The 5,748-nt window shown below is 39.4% G+C and overlaps 1 pseudogene across 1 annotated transcript; it reads right to left on the bottom strand.

Moving 5' to 3' along the window:
- Positions 1-1,219: 1,219 nt before the first annotated feature.
- Positions 1,220-1,864, bottom strand: LOC711449 (large ribosomal subunit protein eL18 pseudogene; annotated as a pseudogene). Its single transcript, XR_001438692.3, has one exon. The product of XR_001438692.3 is annotated as a large ribosomal subunit protein eL18 pseudogene (transcript).
- Between the last annotated feature and the right edge of the window lie 3,884 nt (positions 1,865-5,748).

Below are 5,748 nucleotides of genomic sequence, written 5' to 3'. Positions count from 1 at the left end.
TTTTTTTTTTTTTTTTTTTTTTTTTAACAGAGTCTTGCTCTGTCACCCAGGCTGGAGTGCAGTGGCACAATCTCGGCTCAATGCAACCTCTGCCTCCCGGATTGAAATGATTCTCCTGCTCAGCCTCCCGACTAGCTGGGATAACAGGCGCCCACCACCATGCTCGGCTAATTTTTGTACTTTTAGTAGAGACGGAGTTTCAGCATGTTGGTCAGGCTGCTCTCAAACTTCTAACCTCAGGTGATCCACCTGCCTCTGCCTCCAAAAGTGCTGGAATTACAGGCAGGAGCCACCGCACCTGCCCTGGTGCACATCATTTTTACCTGGCCATCTCGTTCATATTTGTGACATATTTATTGCCCACAAAGGATTGTGTGAACCTGGGAATAATTTTATATAATTATTTGAAAATTTTAACATATTATCAATATGTATCATTATACTTATCATATGATAGTTATGCCATTTCAATACCATGAACCCTGTCCTTAAGAGTTAAATTCAAGAACAGATTTATTTTTTCAAAAAATCTTTAATCTGGCCGGGCGCGGTGGCTCACGCCTATAATCCCAGCACTTTGGGAGGCCGAGGCGGGCGGATCACGAGGTCAGGAGATCGAGACCATCCTGGCGAACATGGTGAAACCCCATCTCTACTAAAAATACAAAAAAAAATTAGCCGGGAGAGCTGGCAGGCGCCTGTAGTCCCAGATACTCTGGAGGCTGAGGCAGGAGAATGGCGTGAACCCGGGAGGCGACGGAGCTTGCAGTGAGCGGAGATCACGCCACTGCACTCCAGCCTGGGAGACAGAGCGAGATTCCGTCTCAAAAAAAAAAAAAAATCTTTAGTCTACAGAGTCTCAGTAACGGAGATAATAAACATAGACCTGTTTATTAAAGTGGCATTTCACATTAATAACATTTGTTCAGTTTGGAAACAAAGGGAATTTAGCATTTTTAAGGTTAGAAGAAGTATTTCCACCCAAATACCCTAAGTAATAACACTTAAAAATATAATATTTAAGTCTATTATCCTGGCTTTTCTAAGTGGTTGCTAAAGTTTTTGAATTTTTGTTTTGTCAGGATTAAAATTTAAAATTTTTGAAATTAATTTAGCTTTATTAATTTCTAAAAAATATTAGAAAATAATAAAGCCAGTGCCACTATACTGATGATAAGCACATAGTCTTTTCTTTTCTTTTTCTTTTTTTTTTTTTTTTGTCGGCATTCAAAATCTTTTTAATAAGAGTGTAGGATACAGGGTTAGTTTTTGTAGCCTCGGCTGGCCCGTCGGCCTCTGGCACGCTCGAACTTCCGGCCCTTGGAGCGGACGTAGGGTTTGGTGTGGCTGTGCGGGGTTCCTGAGGCCTTGCCGAAACGCTGGTACACCTCTAGGCCCTTGCGAGGACCAGAGAGCAGGACAGTGCCACAGCCCTTGGGGGAGTCCAGGGCCAGCTGGTCGAAAGTGAAGATCTTGCCCCCTGCCCTGAGGATGCTGCTGCGGGCCCGGCTGGTCACGTGCAGTGCACATACTTTAAGTTTGGGCACCTCCTGAACCCGCACGTCATCCGTTATGGTCCCCACAACCACGGCCGTTTTGTTTTCCCAGCCAGGAAGCTTCATCTTCCGGAACATCCCAGAAAGGGACAGAGGCGGCCGGTTGGTGCGACTCACAAACAACCTCTTCAGCACAACCTGGTTGAATGTGGAATTGCTTCTTCTGGCCAGAAACCTGTACAACTTGACCAACAGCTTCAGGTAGATATCCTGGCTCTTGGGCTCCTTGCCGCGAACCTTTCGGTCCTTGTTGTGGCAGATGTCAACTCCCATGATGGCGCCTCCTGCTCTGCCAGGTCCGGAAAGCAGCACATAGTCTTTTAAAGAGCATGGAGCTATTTCTTTAATGTGAGTACTTAGGTGAAAATAAATGACCATTTTATGAAACTGCGTTTTAATAAGAAATCAGGAACACAGGTGTATCAGATAATTTAGGAATGTTCACATAATCTCTCCATCTTCTTGTATATAGATATCCATGCATACAGATATTTAATAATTTTATTATTCAATTAATAAAATATGCAACAATGTAATATAATGAAAGTGAAATTGAATGTATTCTGGGTTTCTTAGAAAAAAATACTTTTTCCCTTGGAAATTTTTCATATCCCTCTAATGTATCATCTATAGCAGAAGACAACAGGAATATGAGATTCACCACTTTAGAAAGAATAAAAACTCTATGTAGTAATATAAGTCATTATTCACATTATGACTATTTCAAATTGCACCTTGATTTTCAAGTAGAGATCGAATACTTCCCAATGCAGGAGAAATTTCACAAAAAAGTCTGACAATATGCCATAAGATGGGAGGGTGGCAATATATTTTCCATCCCTTCTCTGCTCACTCCTCATATACACAGGTATAGATTAAGAAAAAGAGAGAAAAGAGTATAAGAAAAAGTGGAGGTAGAATGGAAAGATAAAGCTGACTTGATTATCTTCAAAACAAAGTATTAAAATAACCAACCAGTACTTTCTTTAATAAAATATTTTGTTACCTATTAAATAAATAAGTAATTTTTACCCAGAAAACTTCCAATCAGTTATGAAAAAAATATTAAATGAATGGCATGAAAATGACATGGAAAAAAATGTTACTTATCATTCTATTCAAAAATTTTATGAGCATCAATGTAAGAAAACAAATATGGAAGAAAAATATTAATTAAGCCATACAAGTGTCTAAATACCCACAAATGAAAACATTAGCATATGTTCTATCTCGTATTTAAGATTCACTGGAATATCTCGCACAAGACTCAGTATGCTTGCCCAAGTAACAGTGTAAAGAGATGTAGACCTTTAACTTTTCCACCACCTACTATTAACAATGTCTCTACATTATAGAATCAACTTCTTGCAGCTTCCAAAACAAAGAAAACAGAATTCTGTTCCCGCCCCTTATTAAAATTCAGACTGCTATTGAAAGGACACAAAGATAGATGTGTACCCGCCCCCCACCCGCTACACCCTTGTTCTGCTCTCTAATCTTTGCACATACCAGAGATTTCGTAAGTTCTGTGAGTACCTGGTTTTCTGCACGTACCAGAGATTCTGTTTTGCACATACCAGAGATTTTGTAAGTTCTGAGGCAAGGTCACAAGACGTGTTTAAGTAAGATAAACTCTTGCTGCCATAAACCTGCTCTCCCGCCTCAAAGTTTGAACCAAAATATCAGAAATGGCAGGAACCAATCATAGTTAGCCAAATCGCCTTGTTCAAACACTAGCCAATCATATATCTGATTTGTATAATAACTCTATGCCCACTTTTCTTAGACTATATAACATTGTTCGGAGCTGAGTGGGGGAGCTCTCCTGCCCGTCTCGTTTCACGAGCGAGGGAGAGTTCCAGGTTCGAACCTGTAATAAAGATCCTTGCTGCTTAGCTTTGACTCTGGACTCTGGTGGTCTTCTTCGGGGAATAAACGGTCTGGGCATAACACTATAGGAACCATAAACAATTAGCCTTATATCCATGGCATGAATGCATTGTATACACTTTTTTAAAAATTAAGAAGCAGAATTATCATTCTCTGAAAGTAGTCAATTTCTTTTTTTTTTTTTTTGAGATGGAATTTTGCCCTGTCACCTAGGCTGGAGTGCAATGGCATGATCTCAGCTCATTGCAACCTCCATGTCCCCAGCTCAAGTGCTTCTCCTGCCTCAGCCTCCCAAGTAGCTGGGACTATAGGCGTGTGCCACCACACCACGCTAATTTTTGTATTTTTAGTAGAGACGGGGTTTCACCACGTTGGCCAGGATGGTCTTGATCCCTTGACCTCGTGATCTGCCCATCTTGGCCTCCCAAAGTGCTGGAATTACAGGTGTGAGCCACCGCGCCTGGCCCAGTTTCTTTTTAACATATGAGAAAATGTTTAGCTAATCCTTCCTCCTCAGTGGGCCTAGGGAGTTTTTCTCAAGAAACTCAAGTCTCTTGTTACTCAAGGACTTTGGCCAACAGTTCATTTCCAACTTCCTGCCAGAGAGAGGGGCACTTTCACATCAGTATGTGCTCCATAGGCTTAGCTCCTTGGGAGCCAGGACCTTGTTTGCCTTGCTAATTGTTGTAACTGTAATCTCTACAATGGTGTCTGTAATAGAAGTATTTAATAAATATTCATAATGATTTAATGAATATAATCAAAATTTCCTAGGTATGTGCTATATGCTAATTATGGTGAGGATCCTGTAAAATAATTAGCCCCATTATTGCTGCTACCAGGGTGAGGGACATTTTCTCAACAAAGGTAAAATTTATCCCATCTCTTTAGAGAATGATGAAGTACTTACTTGTAAAGCCAGATCACTACAGCAAACAACATGTCAACACCATCTTTGGCCATTTTCCTAAAGTAATTCCCCCGCCTGCTGATATGTCCATCTCCCCATGCATTCATCTATATATGGCCTGTGATTTCTTGTATCTAAGCCAGATTTCCACTGTCTGCCTCCTTCCCCACTTTTCTTCTTTGTCCTCTGATACTACTATCTTCAAAAATACATTGTGTAGACCACTAGTTTATGCATATACTGTTCCTTCTTCTCAAAAAAGAATTCTGGCTTTTTTCCTGAGGGATTGCTTTCCTATCCACTCTCTAAATTGGACTCCACTCATTCTTCTATACTCCATTAATTTGGGGCTTGAAGTGGTCTTAGCATGCCCGTGAATACTCAGTGCAACTTCCAGATCACTGATGCTCCAACAACACTAGATAAAACCTACTTTGAAATTAAGCTCAATCTAATAAATGAGATATTTCTCTTATTATCATTTTCATCAGTCAATTGCATGGCTTCTCATTATTCAAATACTTCTTTTCTAACTTAAATCTTGTCATCATTCTGGTGTCCTTTGATAATGCAAAATAACATTTCCAGATTTTCAGCTATTTACTCTGCTTACTTTTGTTAACACTAACAACGTCGGTTATATTTTCAGTCATCTCCATGACTGAAAGTATTTAGTCATCTCCCAGAAGTATTTATGAAATCCTGAAACTAGCATTCATTCTTCCAACTCTCACATTATCTATTTGTTCTTTAAGCATACTGAAATCTTTAGTTCCTTTACCTATTTACATTTTCCTATTAATTCCATTTAGTTTTCACCTGCTTCCCTAAATAGCTCAGACCTTGTGTCACATTGCTTCAACCAACTATCCTTTTGCCGATACTCTCAAATCCTTTGCTCTAACCAACTATTCTTTTGCCAATACTCTCAAATTATTTGCCCCATTATCATCTGCAGCCCCAGCCAGGTAAAATTCCAGCCCTACAGTAATCCATTCAATACTTCAAAAATTGATGCATTCAAACTGATTTCATCATCTTCTCCCCAAAATTGCTTTTGGTTATACTGCATATTTCAATAAAGAACTCCAAAGTGCTCAGTTCCAGAAATCTAAAAATTATTCTTAATGCTTCCTCTAATTCTATATCCAATCAATTATCAAGTCTTTGTAGTTGTAAATGTATTGCTATTCATGGTAGATGTCTTCTTAGTTTGCAAGTCATAAAAACATGTATTTGGGGTGATGAAACAAATGGTCCCATTTGCATAGTGTAGAAGAAGGAGGTTAGTATTGGGATCGATAATAAGAGGAGAGAGGTTTCCATTTTTATCCTATTAACTGTAGAGCCAAGAGAAGAACTTAAATAAGGGGAAATATAAAAGAAAGGCCT

Source organism: Macaca mulatta, chromosome 12 (assembly GCF_049350105.2).
Source record: "Macaca mulatta isolate MMU2019108-1 chromosome 12, T2T-MMU8v2.0, whole genome shotgun sequence".
NCBI lineage: Eukaryota > Metazoa > Chordata > Mammalia > Primates > Cercopithecidae > Macaca > Macaca mulatta.
This window is presented reverse-complemented; position numbering and strand designations above follow the sequence as displayed.